The 23632-nt window shown below is 42.3% G+C and overlaps 1 long non-coding RNA gene and 1 other non-coding gene across 2 annotated transcripts in view; both read right to left on the reverse strand.

The window, feature by feature from the left end:
- Nucleotides 1–21536, reverse strand: part of LOC148150489 (uncharacterized) — a 165701-nt gene extending 144165 nt beyond the window's left edge. The window contains exon 1 of the long non-coding RNA XR_015756865.1: nt 21365–21536. This is a non-coding gene — a long non-coding RNA (uncharacterized LOC148150489). The remainder of the gene's footprint in view (nt 1–21364) is intronic.
- On the reverse strand, nt 1984–2056 carry trnak-cuu (transfer RNA lysine (anticodon CUU)). The gene has a single exon. It is a non-coding gene; the product is annotated as a tRNA-Lys (tRNA).
- Nucleotides 21537–23632: the final 2096 nt, after the last annotated feature.

Consider the following 23632-nt stretch of genomic DNA (forward strand, 5'->3'; position numbering starts at 1 on the left):
CCACATCAAAATTTATGGCCTCTGACCACTTCATCAGAAGTTACAAAAATTAGCTCATGGCTTCTTTAAATGGGACAGGAGCTTGACAATAATAATTGGGACTTCGTACCATTGCATGATTTTCCTAAGATTTTGACACCAACTTTTTCATATTTCTGAATGACAAGATGTATATCTAACTGAATGTTTTGTCAAAATGGGGGGTATCACTTAATGTAAAAATGAAGCACTGTCAGAAAAACAGCTTGGAGAGAGAGTATAGTGCAAATGTTGCTGTTTTAAGGTGGCTGAAAGAGCAGTGCGACGTGGGTGTGCATATTCACAAATGCCTGATGCTGAAACACAGCTCGAAACAACTGTGAAGAAAGCGTTAATGATACTTAGCTTTGTAAACAGGGACATTGAATACAAAACAAGAAAGCCATGCTGAACCTTTAAAACTCCCTGATTAGGCCTCAGTGTAATGTTGGACTCCGCACTTAGGGAACAATAAAAAGGCTATGGAGAAGATAGGGAGAAGTTTTCAGGATGATTGTAGAGCTGAGAAACACATCCTTCATTTAGAGAGACTAGAGAAATTGAAATTCTCCCCATCACCACTCGAGCTGAGAAAACCAAGGAGAGATCTAGTAGAGGCATTCTTAATTATAAAGGCTTTTTTAGAGCAAATAAAAAGAAACTATTTATTCTGGCCAGTCAGTTTCAGAGCACTCAGAAGTTATAAATCCTAAATAATTGGCAAAATGAAAACAGAAGGAAAATCAGAAACTTCTTCACACTGAGATTGTTCGGATTTATAATTCACCTGAACATTTGGTGGAGTCAGATTCCATAGTAATTTTCAAATAGCAATTGGACTTGGAGAAAAATATGGGAGTGAGACTAATCATATACTTCTTTCAAAGCCAGTAGTAAGAAAAATGGCTGCATGGTCTGCTTTTCGGCTGTAGGATTGTATGAGAGGAACTTTCCCTTTCTTTGGGATAAAGCGTAGGGGACAGAGTGAGTTTTGTAGGTAGTGACTAACACGTCACCCCATTGCTGAGATAACCTGACAGATTTCATGCCAAACAGCTTGTAAAATATTGACAGGCGAGTGTGGGTGAATTTCTTGGATCATCACAGTCCTCAACACCAGTGTCCCAGAAAACCAATCAGAAACCAACAGTTTCAGGTCGAAAGGTCAGCCTGTCAAGGCCTACTCCCTGGAGATCCAGCAATAACAACATGAACAATTTTTATTTTGTCGCAGCATGGGGGTCAAAGGGAGGGTAGAGTCAGACACAAAAGTATGAGAGTGAGCTTCAGAGGCTACCCACTGTGTCTCCGAATGCTCCAGGTAGGGGTAATTGAAGTTTATCCCCCTGGACACCTCCCCCCAAACCAAGCAAGCAGGTTGTCCTGGTTTCCCATTTGCATTACCCTAGTCACTTTTTCTGGCCAGCTGGAAGGGGAAGTGGTTAGGATAATGGGGAAGTGGAGATATGAGGCCCTTAAGTAGCAGGGATGTCATAGGTTGCCCAAGAACCATCTCACACAGAACTTAATTGCTGAGGTGGCGAAAGAGGTCAAGGATCTCACCAGAGCCAACATGCTGCATTATTTCCCTTTTTAGATTAGATTAGATTCCCTACAGTGTAGGGACAGGCCCTTCAGCCCAACAAGTCCACACCAACCCTCTGAAGAGGAGTTACCCACCCAGATCCATTTCCCTCTGACTGATGCACCTAACACTATGGACAATTTATGATGGCCAATTCACCTGACCTGTATATCTTTGGACTGTAAAGGAAACCGGAGCACCCAGAGGAAGCCCATGTAGACAAGGGGGAATGTGCAAACTCCACACAGACAGTCACCCAAGGCTGGAATTGAATCTTGGACCCTGGTGTTGTGAGGCAGCAATGCTAACCACTGAGCCACTGTGCCACCCATAGCACTGTAAGTGGAATGGAGAACTGTGATCCTATTAATGGTTGAAAGCACCCAGCGTGGGGCTTGAACCCACGACCCTGAATTTAAGAGTCTCACGCTCCACCGACTGAGCTAGCTGAGCCTTTCATGCCACCTGTTTCACCACCTGCAAGCAAGAGAAAATTCCACCTTGAGATCCTATTCTTGCAGTTAGGGATAAATACAGAACAACCTCGATTATCCGATGGAGGCAGGTGGAGAGTGTTTTGTGCAGATAACTGATTGGATAACGGGTAACGTTTTAATGGGACCTTGAGATCTTGTTCGATAATCTGAACTTCGGATAATTGATCTTCAGATAACCAAGGTTGTTCTGTATATCATTTCTGCACAGCTTTATGCTGACCATTTTTTGTTTAGTTTCAATTGAGCTCTGCTACAACCAGGGAATGGTCTCTTAACATTTCCTAATGGTAATCTTTAAAATGTTTTTAAGCACACTGGAGCAGATACTCATCAATGTTTTTGATTCTTTAGTCATAAACATTGAGCAGGCAGACCATCTTGAACAGATGCTTGAGAGAAGAAAAAGCACACCATTACATTAGCACAGTACAGAGTTAAAACATCCAAGGACTAAAACAAATTATAGCTAACAAACTTATATTTTATGAAATGTATAGTCAATGTTGGTCCAAAAATATTCAGATAAAGTGGTGGTCAAAAATTGTCAGCACTCACTATAAATAATGTGATTTTGGAGGTGCAGCTGTTGGACTGGGGTGGACGAAGTTAAAAATCACACAACACCAGGTTATAGTTCAACAGGTTTAGTTGGAAATACAAGCTTCCAGAGTGCTGCTCCTTCATCAAGTAGCTAGTGGGGCAGGATCATAGGACACAGAATAGTAAGCAAGACTGACAGCAAGTGCCGTTATCTGCATATGTTCAGTTAAATGTGAAAGTTGCTCCTGATAACCTGCTTCTCCACAGGCTGCACTGTTGAAGTCCTTGGAAATTCAAGAACCAGTGGCTTAGTGTGAACTTCAAATTTATACCTATTAATTTTGTTATAAAAAGAGACACTAAATCATACTTACTGTCAAAAAGTGCCCCTGAAAAACTTATTGTAAAAATCTGAAATGTCATCCCTTCATTCCATGATAGAAATTTGTAGATTGTTTAAATATTAAAGAGTTTGTTAAAGTTTGTTTGGGATGTGTCACTTTCTATCTTAATCCCATGAGCATGTGGCAATCTTTATATTCTCTCTCTCTCTCTTTTAAAAAGTGATTAGCAGTGCTTTTTACTTCTTGGTCTGCTGTCTGGAAGAATTGCTCAATTTGACTTGCTGTTTAGCCTGTTTGATGACATGACCATCCCTGAAAGACAGAGAATCAATGACGACAGAATGAAATTGATGCCCTAATAGGAGAAATCACACCCCAGAGTTTGCTAATTTTCTGTGAGCAGTTTCCTCACAAATCACCATTTTTCTTCACCATTGACCATAATATCAGGCCAATATTTCACTTCAAAGATGTAAAGTTTGTCAATTTTTAAAAATCATATCTTTGTGGTTGGTCATCCACAAATCATCTGGGATGTCTTGTCCAGATTCACTGGTGGTTATCCCTCATCTTTGTATTAGTTTATTAGTGAAGAAGGATGCACGTACAAAATCCTCAGTAGAAAATCTGTTCAGTCCTGATTAATAGTAAAGACTTGTTACATATTACTTATTGTCTAGTTACATTACATCTGTGATACATGATGGCCTCTTGTGAGACACCAGGTTCAACTTAGAGATAAGAGAACATTACTGTGAGCTAAAAACCAAAGAACTGTGAATGCTAGAAATCAGAAACAAAAAAGCAATTGCTGGAACAACTCAGCAGGTCTGGAAAGAAAATGTAGTGAAAGGTTCGTCCAGTTACCTTTCTTCAGCAATTTCAGTTTTTGTTTCTGATTTAGATGTCTCCTGACCCAACAGAAGAAGCTTATAATGATTTTTTTGTCTTCAAAGCGCAAGGTGTAAAGATATTTTTGAGAACTGAACTGCACATGCAACAGTACTAGTGATGGTATAGTTTAATTCAACCATTATGGTCTATTTAATTCAACACTTCAAAACGCATATTCCATTTTATCAGATTCAGTTTAAATAGCCTTTGGAATAACTATTTTATTTAGCCCATAGCTCTACATGGAGAATAGTGAATGAGCAGTGTGGTAGGCAAACTGTCAAATTGGCACAGAAAATCGGTCTAATATGTAAATCAAGGTTTCTGATTCATTGCTGATAGTTTACAATAGTCCTGCTGGATGAATCTTTACTCCATTGTAACCACACAAGCTTGATACTGTTGTTATCAGTTTGACATCATCTTATACATTAAAAAATGTTTGATAAGGATATAGCTACAAGCTCCAAAGAACTTCCAGAAAGGAAGTAGATCATGACTTCTGCCAAAGCTCAGATTAAATAAATGAGCAAAAGAACTGATTATTGCTGTACCAATGGATCTAAGCATTTTATCATGAAGCAATCTAGATATGGATAAGTGTCAATTAAACCTCCAAAAGGGAACAGGATACCACAAAGGAGAAACTAATTGAGCATTTAACAAAGTGAATGTAGTGAATTTGGGAAAGTAAAAGCAATTAATTTTGATACATTATGAGTAATGTGCAAGTATGCAAGTTACTGAAACAATGCAGAATAATCCAAAATTACTTTCAAATAATTATTCTCCTGGTTGTAAATACAGCATTATGTCTATTGTTATTGAACTGCTTTAGAAATTCCTTTTGCTTTTGCTGGCTGGACCGAGGCGAACAGGTGCCAAAAAGTCATGAATTCCAAAACTATCTGGCTTCCTGCACATTCTGCATAGTCTATTGTTGCCTTAACCCCGTGGAAATGTGCAAGCGGCCTTATTATCATAGCACTTTCCATGAAGATAATCAGATAATTGTTTTCCTGTTTTCTCATCCTGCTACATAGAACTGAGTTTATTCAAGTGAAATTTGGGATAAAAACTAACATGATTAATGTATGTGGGAAAAAAAGTTTTTAAATTTAGTTTCTCTTCCATTTCATTGCAAAATGTGAGATTGCACAAATGTGAAGGAACAGCATTAAATATTTTCAAGTCAGAATGGTGTGTGGATTGGAGAAGAACGTGCAAGTTGTGGTGTTCCCAAAAATCCGCCTCTCTTGTCATTTTAGGTGTTTGAGGTTTTGGGTTTGAAAGATGCTGTTAAAGCAGGCTTCGTGAGTTTCTGCATTTTAACTTGTCGATAATAAAAGTCACCATCGTCTTCCTAGATCATAGGGCTTCCCTCTCATTACAGAGAGACAACCTGAGGGTCACCATGCCTCAGGCAAGAGGAGAGGTTACAAAGGAGAAGTCTTCATGTTAACCTCAGCTGGCGTGGCAGTTGAATCCATGCTTTTGGTGTCACTTTGCAATGCAAACTGGCCGTCCAGCCAACTGAGCTTTGTTCCTTTCTCAAGTCATTTTTAATGGTTTAATCCAACTGAGTGGTTTGCGAGGCAATTTCAGAAGGCAATTAAGAGTCAACCTCATTGCTGTGGGCCTCTGTTTAATGTCACTCGCCAATATGGCACTTTTCATTCTGCAACTTTCCCTCAGTACAGCATTGTGGAGACAGCTTAGATATTTGCAGTCAAGTCTCTTTATGAATCTACAATCTTTTTGAAATATTATGAGCTCTGTATGTGGTGTCTAAACAGTCAGAGCCTGATAGAATGTTTAGATCATGCCCAACCGCAAATCTCTCCTCATGGATGCCTGTATTTGAGTTACAGTAGTGGTCTGGTTGGCTGCTGGGAAACCTTTCACTTCTGTCCAAAAACCCAGTGCCCAGTGCCGAGACTGATGTCTCTGTTGAAAGAAAATGGAGATCACCTTCTCAACCATCTCACCATTGCATCTCACTAAATGACTGCCCATGATATGCACTTAGCTGATTCTATGCTGGTTTATAGTCATAGAGTCAGAGAGATATACAGCATAGAAATGGACGTTTGGTCCAACTTGACCATGTCGACAAGGTATCCTATATTAATCCTGTCCCATTTTCCAGCATTTGGCCCATATCCCTCCAAACCCTTCCTATTCATATACTCATCCAGAGCTTTTTGAATGTTGTAATCATACCAACCTCCACCACTTACTTTGGCAGTTCACTCAATACATGTACCACCCTCTGCGTGAAAAAGCTGCCTCTTAGGTCCCTTTTAAATCTTTGCCTTTCCAAAATGCAGCACCTCACATTTGTCTAAATTAAACTCCAGCTGCCACTCCTTGGCTCATTGGCTCATCTGATCAAGATCCCGTTGTACTCTGAGGTAACCTTCTGCGCTGTCCACTATACCTCCAAATTTGGTGTCACCTGCAAACTTACTAACCATGCCTCCTTTGTTAACCTCCAAGTTATTTATATAAATGACAAAAAGCAATGTACCCTGCATCAATCCTTGTCTTCAAAATCTGTGAAGTGTTTTGATGTTTGTTTTTGTAATGTGCAATAAGGGGTCACTTGCACTTGGAAATAAGTGGGTAATGGAAGTTAAAGCAATTGTTTTGCTGACATCAGTTTCCTTTTGGTGTATGTACAGTAATCAGTCCATTTCCTTTATTATTGCAAATCAGCAAAAGAGCAAGAATGACAAAACAGTCTACAGCAACTGTATTGACCAGAACATCAATAAAAAAGAGGTTATATCATTGATTAGTAGAAAAAGGAAAAACAGAAATTACAACTATTGATGCATTTATGGGGTAATGGGCTATCAAAACGATCTATATCTATGGAATACAATTATCTACAAAATGTTGGCCATCATAAATATATTTGAAAACACAACAAAATATTAATATCGATAAAAATGCAGGAAGTAATGTGAGCCTTGGTTTCCTAACAAGTTTTTTTCACCATCTTGCAGAAAAGTTGTAAAGGTTTGGAAAAGTCCAACCAGAAGTCAAACCAATAATTGATCGATGCAGCCATCTGGCTTTATTACAGTTGTAATCATGCTGAGACTGAAAAGTTAATGTCAGCAGGAGATGATTTACCAGGTAACAATCATATTGCAACTGAATTCTGCAAGCAATTTCTTCTTAGGCAGTCCCCCAGGACCAGTTATGACTTTCTTCCGTCCAGAGTTGAGCCCAGAGGTGGACCTACGCAGCCCTGCCCCAGGGGAAGGGTGACCTTTGAAAAGGTGAACTTTCTCTACCCCCCTGGTAATTACTTACCCAGACAGAACACAGAGGACGCACTCCTGCCAGGAGATTTGCAAGATTAAAGAGGTGATGGCCTAGTGATATTGTCACTGGATTAGTAAACCAGAGACTTGAGTCATGGCCTGGGGAACTGCATTTAAATGTCATTGCGGAAGTTGGTAGATTCAATAAAAATCTGGAATTAGATTGTTGTCTGGTTCACTAAATCCCATTAAGATTTATTTAGTCTTTACTTAGTCCAGCCTACATGTGACTCCTAACTACCCTCTGGAATGGCCTTGTCAGCCATTCAGTTGTACATACTGCTAGAAAGGATGAATAACGCACAGGAAAATGATCCAGCCCTACTAGCAGCACAAAGTCTTCCCTACTAATAGCTGGAGGGCTGTCTCACAGACTAGCTAAGCAACAGCCTGACATCATCATACTCAAGTAATCATATCTCAGACACCACAATTACCATCCATAAATATGTCCTGTCCCATCTACAGGACAGCAAAGGTAGCGACACAGTGGTATACCATCGGGAGGGAGGTGTTTGGGGAGTCCTCAACATTGACTCCAGACCCCATGAAGTCTCATGCATCAGGTCAACCATGGGCAAGAAAACCTCCTGCTGATTACCACACACCACTACTCTCAACTGATGATTCAGTATTCCTTCATGTTGGAATAAATACTGAGGGAGGCAAAGATGCACAATGTCCTTGGTAGCAGCACTGCTGGCTAAGTTCTGAAGGTAATACCTTCTAAACTGAGTCTGCAACACATGTAATGAACCAACAAGTGAGTAAAACACACTTGTAGGATCATAGAGTCACATAGAACAGAAACAGACCCTTCAATCCAACATGTCTCACTTGCCAGTATTTGGCCTATATCCCTCTAAATCCTTCCTATCCATGTACCTGCCCAAATGTCTCTGAAATGTTGTAATTGTACCTGCATCTAATACATCCTCTGGTGGTTTGATCCACATACACACCACTGCCTGTGTGAGACAATTGCCCCTCAGGTCCCTTTTAAATCATTGTCCTCTCAACTTAAAATTATGGTCCCTGGTTTAGAACTCTTCACCTGAGGAAAAAGACCTTTGTTATTCACCTTATGCCCTTCATGATTTGATAAACCTTCATAAGATCACCCCTCAACCTCCTATGTTCCAGGGAAAAAAAATTGCCTCTCCTTATAACACAAACCCTTCATTCCCAGTAACGTCCTTGTAATTCTCTCTTGCTCTTCCTCCAATTAGAATTATACACAGTATTATACACCAGAATTATACACAGTACTCCAAATGTGTCCTCACCAACATCCTGTACAAATGTCAGTTGTTGCTGAGCCATAACATTCGGATGTCTGAGTCTAAAATTTGTGGGTTCAAGCCCTACTCCAGGATTTGAACATGGAAAACTAGGCAGACACTTCTGCACAGTACTGAGCAAGTGCAGCACTGTTGGAGGTACTGTTTTCAGAAGATATGTTAAACTGACTTGACTTCATCTTTACCAATTTGCCGGCTGCGAATGCATTGTTCATGACAGTATCAGTAAGAGTGACCGTCCTTCACATTGACAATAACTTCCATTGTGTTGTTTGGAACAATCACGGTGCTAAATGGGACAGACCTCGAACAGATCTAACAACTCAATACTGGACATCCACGAGGTGCTGTGGGTCATCAACAGTGGAACAGCACTTCAACACAATCTGCAAACTTGTGGCCCAACATATCCCCCTCAATCATTACAGTCAAGCCCAGGGGATCAACTCTGGTTCAGTGAAGCGTGTACAAGGAATGTCAAGAGTAGCACCAGACATTCCTAAAATGGAGGTGTCAACCTGGTGAAGGCACAAAACAAGACCATTTGCATTCCAAACAGTATAAGCAACAAGTGATAGATCTGAGTGATTCTACAAACAAAGATCAGTCCTAAGCCCTGCTACATCCAGATGATTGGCCAGTGAACAACTCACTTGAAGTGAATTGAATAGTTTATTGTCACTTGCATTTTACAGTGAATAATGCAGTCGAATGCAGTGAAAAGCTTCAATTGTCACAAAACTCTGGCACCATTTTGAATAAAAGCAGTGCAAAGATATAACTGAGATGGAGGCTATCTTCATTTTGCAGCCTTCGTCCATGAGTCCTGAGCTGGCTCAGCACCAACATCTGCACTGCCAACCCTCCACCACTACCTGCGCCAGACCCACCACTCTTTATCGCTGGGCCCACTTCATCGACGCCACTAGGTTCCATGCTGAACCCATGCTCACTCACAAACAGGAGTCACCAACTCCGCTGCCATAACCACCTTGTCAGTAACGAGGAGTCCCTGCTGCAGGCCGATTGCAACCAGGAGTCCCTGGCTATGCTGCCAGCCCACGCCACCCGCACCAAGAGTCATACTTCAGCCGCTCTCCACCAAGATGTCATCCCGCTGGCACAACCAAGAGGCCGTTGATACTGCCACCCGCTTTCACTGGAGGAACTTTGCCACTGCTGGCCCTGAATGCCTGGAGGCTGCGACGTGGCCCATTCTCGCTGACAGGCGAAAGCTGCCCACTAAACCCCATTCCCTCCCCAAAGAAAAGCAAAAGACAAAAAAAAAAGATAAAAAAGCAGAAGTAAAAGAAAGATAAAGATAAAAAAGCAAGTGCGAGCGGATGAACCCCAGGCAACAGTCTGCACACAGCCCTCCCACGTTTCAGGAGGAGACTCCACAAACATCTCCAACCTCAAGAATATTCCTTTTCCCAAATAACAGGACAAATCCAACCCGCCCAATTACCGCCCCAACAGTCTACTCTTGATCATCAGTAAAGTGATGGAAGGTGTCATTGACAATGCTATTAAGCAACACCTACACAGTAATAGCCTGTTCAGTGACGCCCAGTTTGGGTTCTGCCAGGGCCACTCAGCTCCAGACCTCATGAGAACCTCGGTTCAGTGTGAACAAAAGAGATGAATTCCAGAGCTGAGGTGAGAGTGACTGCCCTTGACATGAAGGATGCATTTGGATTAGTGGTGCTGGAAGGGCACAGCAGTTCAGGCAGCATCCAAGGAGCTTCGAAATCGACGTTTCAGGCAAAAGCCCTTCATCTGGAATAAAGGCAGTGAGCCTGGAGTGTGGAGAGATAAGCTAGAGGAGGAGGGGGGTGGGGAGAAAGTAGCATAGAGTACAATGGGTGAGTGGAGGAGGGGATGAAGGTGATAGGTCAGGGAGGAGAGGGTGGAGTGGATAGGTGGAAAAGGAGATAGGCAGGTAGGACAAGTTCGGACAAGTCATGAGGACAGTGCTGAGCTGGAAGTTTGGAACTAGGGTGAGGTGTGGGAAGGGGAAATGAGGAAACTGTTGAAGTCCACATTGATGCCCTGGGGTTGAAGTGTTCCGAGGCGGAAGATGAGGCGTTCTTCCTCCAGGCGTCTGGTGGTGAGGGAGTGGTGGTGAAGGAGGCCCAGGACCTCCATGTCCTCGGCAGAGTGGGAGGGAAAGTTGAAATGTTGGGCCACGGGGAGGTATGGTTGATTGGTGCGGGTGTCCCGGAGATGTTCCCTAAAGTGCTCTGCTAGGAGGCGCCCAGTCTCCCCAATGTAGAGGAGACCCCATCGGGAGCAACAGATACAATGAATGATATTAGTGGATGTGCAAGTAAAGCTTTGATGGATGTAGAAGGCTCCTTTAGGGCCTTGGATAGAGGTGAGGGAGGAGGTGTTGGCACAGGTTTTACAGTTTCAGCAGTGGCAGGAGAAAGTGCCAGGATGGGAGGGTGGGTTGTAGGAGGGCATGGACCTGACCAGGTAGTCACGGAGGGAACAGTCTTTGCGGAAGGTGGAAAGGGGTGGGGAGGAAAAAAATATTCCTGGTGGTGGGGTGCGTTTGGAGGTGGCGGAAATGTTGGTGGATGATTTGGTTTATGCGAAGGTTGGTAGGTGAGCACCAGGGGTGTTCTGTCCTTGTTACGGTTGGAGGGGTGGGGTCTGAGGGCAGAGGTGCGGGATGTGGACGAGATGCGTTGGAGGGCATCTTTAACCACGTGGGAAGGGAAATTGCAGTCTCTAAAGAAGGAGGCCATCTGGTGTGTTCTGTGGGGAACTGGTCCTCCTGGGAGCAGATACGGCGGAGGCGGAGGAATTGGGAATACGGGATGGCATTTTTGCAAGAGGTAGGATGGGAAGAGGTGTAATCCAGGTAGCTGTGGGAGTCGGTTCCCTCTGTGACTACCTGGTCAGGTCCATGCCCCCCTACAACCCACCCTCCTATCCTGGCACTTTCCCCTGCCACCGCAGGAACTGTAAAACCTGCGCCCACACTTCCTCCCTCACCTCTTTCCAAGGCCCTAAAGGAGTCTTCCACATCCATCAAAGTTTTACTTGCACATCCACTAATATCATTTATTGTATCCGTTGCTCCTGATGCGGTCTCCTCTACATTGGGGAGACTAGGCGCCTCCTAGCAGAGCGCTTTAGGGAACATCTCCGGGACACCCGCACCAATCAACCACACCACCCCGTGGCCCAACATTTCCACTCTCCCTCCCACTCTGCCGAGGACATGGAGGTCCTGGGCCTCCTTCACCGCCACTCCCTCACCACCAGACGCCTGGAGGAAGAACACCTCATCTTCCACCTCGGAACACTTCAACCCCAGGGCATCAATGTGGACTTCAACAGTTTCCTCATTTCCCTTCCCCCACCTCACCCTAGTTCCAAACTTCCAGCTCAGCACTGTCCCCATGACTTGTCCGGACTTGTCCTACCTGCCTATCTCCTTTTCCACCTATCCACTCCACCCTCTCCTCCCTGACCTATCACCTTCATCCCCTCCCCCACTCGCCCATTGTATCTATGCTACTTTCTCCCCACCCCCACCCTCCTCTCACTTATCTCTCCACCCTTCAGGCTCACTGCCTTTATTCCTGATGAAGGACTTTTGCCCGAAACGTCGATTTCGAAGCTCCTCGGATGCTGCCTGAACTGCTGTGCTCTTCCAGCACCACTAATCCAGAATCTGGTTTCCAGCATCTGCAATCATTGTTTTTACCCCATCAAGGATGCATTTGACTGAATGTGGCATCAAGGAATCCTAGCAAAACTGTAGTCAATAGGAATCAGGGGAAAACTGTCAGTTGGTCAAAACTAACACGGGCAAAGGAAGATGGTTGTAGTTTTTGGAGGTCAGTCATCTCAATTCCAGGCCATCTCTGCAAGAGCTCCTTAGGGTAGCATTTTCAGTCTGATCATCTTCAGCTGTTTCATCAATGCTTTTCTTCATACACTGGCAATTGTGCAATGCTCAGCAACATTTGTGACTCCTCAGATAATGAAGCTGTCCATGTCCAAACCAAGTCCTGAACAATAATCAGGTATTAGCTGACAAATGGTCAGAAATATATTACAGAAGTTCCAGCCAATCATCTTCTCCAATAAGAGAAAATCTAACTCTCACCCCTTGACATTCAATGGTATTATTAGCACTGAATTCCTCCATTATCAACATCCTGAGAGCTATCATTGATGAGAAACTGAACTGAACTCACCACGTAACTACATTGGCTGCAAGATTAGGCTGAGGTCAGGAATACTGCAGCGAATAAGTCACCTCCTGACTCTCCAAAGCCTGTCCACCACCTACAAGGCACAAGTCAGGAATACTTCCCACTTGCCAGAGTGATTGCAGCTCCAGCAATATTGAACAGAGTTGACACCATCCAGGACAAAGCAGTCCACTTGATTGGCATCACATTCACATGCATCCAACGACGTTCAGTAGAAGCAGTGTATAATGCAGATGCATTGCAGGAATTCACCAAGGCTCCTTACACAGCACCTTCCAAGACATAGCCACTAACACCCAAAAGGATAAGGACTGCGGATACATGGGAACACCATCACCTGCAAATTCCCCTCCTCGACACTCACCACTCTGAGTTGGAAACAAATCACCATTCAGTGTGGCTGGGTCCAAATCCTGGAATTCCCTCCCTCAGAAATTGAGAATGTAGCTGCAGCAAATGGACTACAGTCATTCAAGAAGGCAGTTCACCACCAGTTTCTTCAGGGTATTTAGGGGTGGGCTACAAATGGTGGCCCTGTCAGCAGGACTCACATCCTACAAATGAATAAAAGCAAAAAAAAAATTGCACAGACATTTCTATTGGGATTTGATTATTTGGAGGTGCCAGTGTTGGACTGGAGTGTACAAAGTTAAAAATCACACCACACCAGGTTATAGTCCAACAGGTTTAATTGGAAGCACTAGCTTTCTGAGCGTTGCTCCTTCATCAGGTGTTGTGGAGTCGCTAGTGCTTCCAATTAAACCTGTTGGACTATAACCTGGTGTTGTGTGATTTTTAACTTGGGATTTGAGATCTCTGCTCTGTACATTGTCCATGGCTGTGATGCATGCAGAGGATCAGGTAACATTACTGGCCCTAGGTGCTGGGTTGGAGGTCATTGTCATCAAACACCCTGACCTCAGATGGCCAACCTGGAGTGGGTGAAATCCATTATTGATGTCTATCCATATAATTTAACCAACTAAGGAAATTACACAATAAGAAAGGTTAGTGACCATAAAAGGAAGACAATAAAAGGAAGTCATTTTTCATGCTAGATGGCAAATAATTTGAAATACCAAGAAGACAGAATCACATGATTGTTACTGCATAGAGGGAGGCCATTCGGCCTATCTGCTGTGGCTCTCCAATGAGCATTATGACTTAGTGTCACTCATCTGTCCTTTCCCTTTACATGCTTTGTTGAATAGAAACAATCATCAAATACCCTCTTAAGCGCAGCAATGGACTCCTCTCTCATGCACTATTCTTTTATCAGTTTCTCCCTATCTACTGTATCCAAGCCTCTCATGCTTTTGAATACTTCTATCAGACCTTCTCCGAGAGTGCTTCTTTTTAAGGAGTCACAACCTCTCCAATCTATCCTCGACACTGAAGTTTCTCATCCCTGAAACCATTTTTGAAAATCTCTTCTGCATTTTGTCCAAAGCGTTCACATCTTTCCAATAGTGTGGTATCTAGCACTGTGCACAACGCTAAGGACTAACAACTGCTCATGCAAGTCCAGCATCACAAATCTCTGCATTTTCCAGACTACCAGAAATCAAACATGGCTCACATACAATACTAAAAATAAACAAAAGAGTAACAAAAAGAATGAATGCAGTATCAATTCTGACAGCGTCAGATTTCTGTCTGCAGTGGGAATCCTGTACATTATAAAGCGGTGTATACTTTGAGCTAATTTACACATCTATCCAATCCATATAACCATCAGGCCTCACTTGTACATCCGTGACCTTTAAAGCAATTAACTTCATCAAACAACAGCATCATTTAATATAAAACAAAGAACTGCAGATGCTGGAATCTAAAACATAAACAAAATTTGCTGGAGAAACTCAGCAAGTCTGACAACATCTGTGGAGAGAAAATAGAATTAATATTTCAAGTCCAGTGACCCTTCTTAAGAACTAATTGGCATTGTTGTAGTTTTTGACCAGGCTGTCAGTGTACTTTCCATAAGCATCAGAATACAATGAATAGACAGGGGCAGAAAAACATCACAGCAGCAAGGATGCTGCTCAATTGCAACATTACAAGTTGTTTTGCCTGTATCAAAGACCACAAAGAAGATTACCAAAGATATATTGGTAGCTCTGCTTTTCAAAGATGTTCCACTGGAAAGCCTTTGGCAGAGAATATTGGGATCCTTCCCCTCCCTTCCGCCCACCCACCCTTAATATCCCACCCTTCCACACATACCTCTTCCTCTACCAACATGTCATTTGGTTTTCCTTCATACAATGTGTGCATCGCTGTCTGCAATAGCCTCTATTGCTCATCACTAATTGGGCTAGAGAAGGTGGTATTGTGCTTCCTTCTTAAACTGCTGTTGTTCATGTGGTAACAGCACAGGGCAACCAAAATGGCAGGAGGCTGTTGATCAGGTCAGTAGTGATTCTATCTATCTGAAGTGATGGTGCCGGTGTTAACTGGAGTGGTTGGGATCAAGAGTCACACAACACCAGGTTACAATCCAACAGGTTTATCTGAAATACAAGCTTTCTGAGTGCTTCCCCTTCGTCAGGTGACTTCATTCAATGAAGGGGCAGCGTTCAAAAAGTTTGTGATTTTAAAAAATCTGTTTGACGATAAACTGGTGTCTTGTGACTTTTGACGCTGTGTATTTGAAGTCAGACCAGATAAAGAAGGAGGAACAGTGCAAAAGATGGAGCTCCCTAGAATTACTCAGAATTCTGGTTCACAGGAATGAGTGCAGACTGAGTCAAGCTAACCCCATGGCAGATCATGTCGGACCACAGACAAAGACTTAAGTAAAAGTTATCTCCATTGCAGGCAGACATTACAGTCTTCCTTGCAGCATGTTGCTCTCAACTATTCCTTCCCTTCTTTTTCCATCAAGATTATTGGAAATATATTTTTGTTCTCTTCTGAATAGATTCTCTCATCAAGACATAATTCTGCAAGACACAGCAAGCATCCTTTCTAATAATATGTCATTGATTTGCTCAGCAAGAAGTTAAATCCCTGAGTACATGAACTTTAGGTTCCAAGAGGGGTTTGGTGAAAGGAGAAGTTTTCCTCTATCTCCTGCTGCCTCTGTGCTAACTTGGGGAATTAATTTGTGCTGTGCACATCCTTGCTCCCTAACAAGCCAGCCATCTGTTCTGCTTGCCTCATCATACAGCAATGGGAAGGTAAATCCCTGTAAAATGAAGGCATATGCTACTGTCAAGCAACTGCATTTTAATCTGCATTTTCCTGGTTAGCTGTTTACTTTCCCTGGTGCTCACCCTAGCTACAGCTCATGATGTAATATGAATCAGAAGCCAGATTAAATAGCTGACCAGCTAACTTTAGACAATGGAAACTCATTAAAATCCTTCCATCAAACACTCATTCTTCAGGGATTCAAATGCTCTTTTTTTAAGTTTTGCATGGATTCGATTATAGGATTAGTCCATACTGGCTGAATTGGCAACACTACTGACCAGCCTTCAGTCCAGAAATCAGCTAAGAATATAAAGCCTTTTCCTATCTAGGAAAGTATTTAAATGAGATTAGCACTAACAACGAGCAGTCTGTAGCACTAGACGTACAAGGCCTTTGCTGAGACAGATATGCTATAGATGCTGGACCAGAGTTAGGAGCCCTTAAATAAAAGCAAAACACTGTGAATGCTGGAAATTTGAAATAAAAACAGAAAATACTGAATAAACTTAGCAGGTCTGGCACCATCGTTGGAGACAGAAACAAAGTTAATTATTTGAGTTCATAAGGCCACAAGACAAAGGAGCAAAGGTCGGCCATTCAGCCCATTGGGTCTGCTCTACTCCATTCAATGAGTTTATGGTAACCTGATACTTCTCAACTCCTTTCCCCGTAATCCATCATTTCCTTACTGATTAAAAATCGGTGCATCTCATTGGGAGTTCTGCAAAAGAGTCATATCATTATATAAATCGGTGCCATTAAACTGAAAAAACATTTCCATAGTAGACACATGTTCTAGCCACAAATGAAACCCTCAACTTTGGAAGATCTGTCAGCTGCTAAAGGAGAATGACTGTCTCCTTTTATGAGGAAAGGCTTTTATCACTTGTTTATGCAGTAATAGAATAAAGACCATCTTGATGCAGCAAATGTTGTAGAGGTAATTTAGGGTAATGCAGTTTTTGACAACATGCATGCTTTGATAAATATTACCGTTAGCCTAATCCCGGAGGATGTTCTGTCTGGAGGCCATTCTTAGGGATTCAACATTCAGAGCTGCTTCATGAATGTGTCACCCATAAAACACAAGATTCCACAGCTGAATAGGCTCCTGGATTGAAGCCAAGTGAGATTCGGAAGCCTGAGGTGGTGACATCCACCTTTGTTCCCTCACTCAGGAGCTCTATTCATCTTCCATCGCTGTCCCTCCTATTCCCGGCCATTCACAGTTGCTGCACAAGAAACAGCTGGGTGAGACGAGATCGGCCAATGGACTCTTGCTCTGCAAAAATGCAGGTGTTAACACCTCCAACAACTTATGTGCCAAAGATAATTCAAATACTGCAAAGCAAATGTATGGAACGTATAAATTTTTTTTGTAATAAACTGATAACTGCATCTAAAAAAATTCCTGTGTTCTAACATCAGAGCAAGAAATGTCTGCAATGCCTGTTTTAAACAGATGTAAAGCTCAGTTTTGTAAACTGGTGAGCATGACCTCTGGTTTTGGCAGCAAGCAAATCATATGATCAGTGTAATTATAAGCATGGACACGTTCCACAAGGACATTCATTTTTTTTTAAACAATTCGATAACTTGCAAATTGGATACTCAATCTAATGAACCTGATTTAGGAAGTGAAGCCTCAGTTTATGAATGCATCTAAACAGTGCACTGTTATTGAATATGTTCCTCTGTCACTGGTGTGAAGAGTTACAGATAACCTCTATTGAGTGTTCCTTAGAGAATTGAACGAGCTGTCACATGATAATTATGGCACTTATAACAATGACACTGCTCTCAGTAATTATACTATTTGTGGTAAATGTACAAAATTGATGGCTACAAAGATTTCAACAGGAAAAAAGTTGTAGAGATCCAGAGATTTCAGTGAATAGCATTCCTTTGTTCCTCAATAAAAATTTGTAATTATATATTGTGTATGTGGTTCTTTTAACGTACAAGCAGTCCCAAGGCAACTTTCAGAGTGATTAGATTCCCGACAGTGTGGAAACAGGCCCTTTGGCCCAACCAGTCCACACCGACCCTCTGAAGAGTAACCCTCTGACACTATGGGCAATTTAGCATGGCCCATTCACCTGACCTACAGGAGAAAACCAGACCACTTGGAGGAAACCCAAGCAGACACAGGAAGAAGTGCAAACTCCACCCAAGGCTGGAAATGAAGCTGGGACCCTGGTGCTGTGAGTCAGTAGTGCTAACCACTGAGCCACTGTGTCACCCCTATGCTGGAAGAAATGAGCTCCAAGGGTGTGAGTTTGAAAGTAGGGGCCAAAGGCCTGAGTAAAAGAATGATCTTTTTACAAAGTTGTTTATAGGAAGAGACAAAATGACTGAAATGAAAGGATTAAGGGGGGGAGCGACAGATTTTCTCTTGTAAATGTGGTTGAAAGCTTTCTCACTAACGTTGGAGGTAAGTGACACAACTCGACCTGCTCTTGGGAAATAGGGCAGGACAGGTGACTGAGGTAACAATGGGGGAGCACTTTGGGACCAGCGACCATAGTTCTATTAATTTTAGAATACCAGTATCCCCTGCTTTTCGAACGTTCACTTTATGCCAATTTGTTTTCAAGAAAGACCTGCTTTATTATCTGTTTTAGTTAACCGAAAGAGGATTTTCACTTTTACAAAAAATGCGTGCACACCGCGAGTGGAGCAGCCAAACACCTTCCCCAGGAACTACACTCAGCATCAAGCCGCTACGGCCTTGAACTGTGTCTCTGAGCATCTGTGCTTTACCTCGATTTATTTTGTGCATCCATTAGCAAGACATGCCCTAAGATATCCAAAAAACCTAAGAGAGCGCGTAAGGCTGTTACACTTAGCGTAAAGACACGTTTCTAAGTCTGTCTGGTTACTGACATGACAGTTTTGAAAACAGACAGGCACTTTTCCTAGGCTTTGCTGGTTACTCACTTCACCTCTTAAGACCCTTGCTCCCTTGTGCAAATGGAGCACTTCCCACCGTAGGAAATCGGTGAAGCTCAGTCAGAACACGGCCCGCACCCCAGCCTAACTGGGCACACTACTTGCACACCAATCGGACTGAATCTGGTCTGGAAGTCACCCAGGCAGTGTGAAGCCATGGTGGTGGGGTCTGTTTGGAGGTGGCGGAAATGACAAAGAAAAACCTGAGACCTATAGACCTGTAAGCCAATCATCTGTGGTGGATACGTTACTTGAGAAGATTCTGAGAGATAAGATATATATGCATTCGGAAAGCTAGAATCTGATTATGAATAGTCAGCATGGCTTTGTGCGTGGGAGACCATGCCTCACAACTTTGTTAGAGTTCTTTGATGAAGTGACCAGAAATATTGACGAGGACAGGGAGGTAGACATCGTCGATATGGATTTCTGTAGATAAGGTTGCACATGGTAGACTGCTTTGGTAGGCTAGATCCAGGGGGAGCTGGAAAATTGGATACAAAATGATAGCAAGAAACATTGGGTAATAGTGGAAGGATGCTTGTTAGACTGGAGGCCTGTGACTAGTGGAGTGCCTCAGGGGTTGGTGCTTGGACCATTACTGTTTGTTATATATAGCAATGATTTGGATGAGAATGTACAAGTCATGATTAGTAAGTTTGCTGATGACACTAAAATAGGCAGTATCGTGGACAGTGAGGAAGGTTATCAAAAATTGCAGCAAGACCTTGATCAGCTGGGGAAGTAGGCCGAGAAATGGAAAATGGAGTTTAATATAGATAACTGGGAGGTCTTGCATTTTGGAAAATTAAATCAAGGCAAGGATTTCATGGTTAATGTTAGGGCCTTAAGGAGAACAGAGGCTCTTTGGTGTTCAGGCGCATGGTTCTCTGAAGGTGGAGTCACAGGTAGACAGGGCAGTGAAGAAGACTTTTGGCACACTGGCCTTCCTCAGTCAGGGTATTGAGTATATCCTGCAATTGCACAGGACATTTGTGAAGTCACACTTGGAGTATTGTCTTCAGTTTTGGTCACCTTGCAATAGGAAGGATATTATTAAACTTGAAAGAGTGCAGAAGAAATTTACAAGGATGTTGCCAGGACTCAATGGTCAGAATTATAGGAAGAGGTTGGACAAGCTAGAACTGTTCTCTTTAGAGTGTAGGAGACTGAGAGGTGAAATAATCAAAGTGTATAGTATCATGAGAGACATGGATAGGCTGAATGCACTCAGTTTTTTTCCCAGGGTTGGGGAATGGAGCACCAGAGAACATCAGTTTAAGGTTAGAGGGGAAAGAATAAAAGGGAATGTGAGGGGTAATGTTTTTACACAGAGGGTGGTAAGCATATGGAATGATCTGCCAGCAAAAGTGGTTGAGGTAGGTACATTAACAACATTTAAAAGGCATTTTGACAAATACATGGATAGGAAAGGTTTAGAAGGATATGGGCCAAGTGCAGGGAAATGGGGTTAGCATGGATGAATGTTTTGTTCAGCATGGACCAGTTTTGACAAAAGGGCAAGTCTCTGTGCTGTAGGACTCTATGTTTCTCTGACTCTACAAGGAGAAGGAAAGGAATCAATGTAATTAATAAGGCTGAGTTAAAGGATGAATTAGGCTTAGATTAGCACAGGATAAATAACAACATAAGACCATAAGGAAAAGGAGCAGGAGTTGGCCATTTACCCCCTCAAGCCCGTGTCCCTATTTTCTATGATCAGGGTTAATCTGCCTCAAGCCTCAACTCTTGTTTAATGCCAGCTCAGCATAGCCATCGACTCTCTGGTATTTCAGAAATCTATCTACCTCCTGTTTATATGTTTTCAGTGTTCTAACCTCCGTAAGTCTCTGGGCTAGAGAATTCCAGACATTTACTCCCAAATTCCTTGCCATCACTGTCTTAAATGGGAACCCTTTATTCTGAGACTTTGTCCTTTGAATCATAGAATGCCTACAGTGTGGAAGCAGAAATTTTGGCCCATTGAGTCTATACCAATCTTCAGAAGAGCATCCCATCCAAACCAACACCCTGAACCCATTCCTGTAACTCTGCATTTCCAATGATTAATCCATCTAGCATGCACACCATATGCAATTTAGCATGGCCAATCAACCCAACCTGCATATCTTTGAACTGTGGGAGGAAACCCATGCAGACACAGGGAGAATATTGCAAACTCCACAGTCACCTGAGGATGGAATTGAAACCAGGTCCTTGGCACTGTGAGGCAGCAGTGCTAAACACTGTGCTACTGTACCTCCTAATCTATTCCAATTTTGGTTTTGGATACCCTCACAAGGGGAAACAAGCTTCCCTCCACAGTTCATGCTGCAGGTGGCCCAATAAGATGGAGACTGAGGCTTTTATACCATCAGGTCATGTGCCATGATATGCTTATGACATTTTGAGCAAGTCCCTGCAAGATACTAGCTGTGAGACGTAACACAGTAGCTTTGACTTACCCAGTGTTCAACTAAAAGAAGTCTTGGATCATCCATGATTTGATCAAACAGTTGAAGAACACTGAGATGGTGAAGAATTATGAGATCAAGCTCACAGGCCTTGGTTATGTTGACAAACATTGGCATATTGATTGCATCTCCACAGATAATGGGGAAGTACCAGCCTCCTGTGGCAGAACAGAATTGGACTTTGGATTTCATTTGAGATACAGCAATGAACTGCAGATTCTCACCATCCATCCTCTGGCAGTTCACCATCCATTAATACACCTCGTTCATTCACAAACTCTCTTGTTTTTGAGACTGAGAGAAAGAAAAGAAACAGTAATTAGTGTTTCTAAATAGTAAAACTTTTACTGGAGTTACAATAAACAGATTACATGAGAATACCACCACCTGCAAGTTCTCCTCCAAGTCACTCATCATCTTGACTTGGAGATCAATTGCCGCTGGGTCAACATCATGGAATTGCCTCCCTAAGGGCATTATGTCTCTACCTACAGCATGTGGACTGTTTAAGAAGGCAGCTCACCACCACCTTCTCAGGGCAACTGGGGACTGGCAGTAAATACTGGCCCAGCCAGTGACACCCACATTCCACAACTACATAAAACAAAAAGTGCTCATACTTGAATTAATGATGTCTTTTAGTCGCTGTGTGTGTTCAAAGAGGAAAATGTGGTCACAATAGAAATTTTCATTAAATGATAACTGAATGTTTCTCACCATATTTTACTTCCTATGGGTCGTGGTCAAAATAAATGCATGTAAAATTTATGCCTGTTGATTTATCTCTGGAAATACTCTATTCATGTGCGCTTGATACATGAAGCTTTTAAACATTAAATTAGTTCTGAGTAATCAATACAATATGGAAACTTATTTGACACAAATTAATTTTGAAGAGTTGGACAGTGTTTTATGTACGGTATGTGCATATTATATAAATATATATGTGTTTTTGAATGTATATAATAGTGCTTCTTATGGCTCTATCACATTTATTTATACAAATCTAAGAGTGTGGTAGGCCTTTAGCAGATAAACCCTTAAAAGAAATTTTCAAAAAGCTGTTGTCAGAACATTGACTTCTCCTAACTGGAACACTGGGAGAGAATATGTTGCATTTGACAAACTAATTAAGATCTATCAATTATAGTTTTTTAAATATGTCAGTCTCATAAAATGCTCTCTATGAATGTGAAGCACCTGGCTAAATAGTTCATATTGATTGGCTATTTGACCTCTAATCTGATATTTTACGGTAACCTAAATCAAGAGGTATTGTTCAGAGTATCTAAAAAGGCTTGTAAAACAGTTTTGAAAGGAATTAATAAGTTAGGCCAGCAAGTTCACATTGCACTCTGTGACCTGGGAAAAGAGATTGTCTTATGAAGAAAGGATAGATAGGCTAGGCCTGTATCCTCTGCATATGAAAAAGTGAGGACTGCAGATGCTGGAGATCAGAGTCGAAAAGTGTGGCGCTGGAAAAGCACAGCAGGTCAGGCAGCATCTGAGGAACGGGACAGTCGACATTTCAGGCATTCCTGATGAAGGGCTTATGCCCAAAATATCGATTCTCCTGCTCCTCAAATTCTCCTGCTGTGCTTTTCCAGTGCCACACATTTGGACTCCTCTGGATATGAGAAGACTCAGAGGTGACTTACTTGAAGCATATAAGACCCTAAGGCCATTTGACTGGGTGGATGTGGAAAGGATGTTTCCTCTTGTGAGAGAATCTAGAACTAAGGGTTCGAGTTGAAAAATAATGGTAATACATTTAAAATAGATGAAGAAAAAAAAAGTTCTCTCAGGAATATTGAGTGGCAGAGCAAGCTCAGAGGGCTGAGTGGCCTTTAACAATTGTCACACTTCAAAAATAGATGCTTGATGGTGCAGAACTTGATTATTGCTGAATAAAAGTGACATACGCTATTAGCAATCTCATAAATACTGCCTGAGCCATTTTCTCTATAATAGGGCACATCAAAGGTATGCCAATCAGATCAATACTTATTGTACATCACACATGGCCACAAATAGATCTAAGTCTGCCACTTTCAGGCCTCAAATTACCAGGAAGAGTAAGATATCTAAAAAATGCGAGCAACAAATAAAGTTAGTCCTTTCATGTTGCTACTATGCATTAGCAACATAAATAGTATTTTCCATTAACAGGGTACAGCCATCAAGCCAAAAAGATCAAGTCACCATAGTCTTACCAGACCATAGGGCTGTTATCTCATCAGAGAGAGATGACTGGTGGGC

This window comes from Chiloscyllium plagiosum, unplaced genomic scaffold, assembly GCF_037043375.1.
Source record: "Chiloscyllium plagiosum isolate Xiang-an unplaced genomic scaffold, Cpla_swu_hap1 HiC_scaffold_4, whole genome shotgun sequence".
NCBI classification, from domain to species: domain Eukaryota; kingdom Metazoa; phylum Chordata; class Chondrichthyes; order Orectolobiformes; family Hemiscylliidae; genus Chiloscyllium; species Chiloscyllium plagiosum.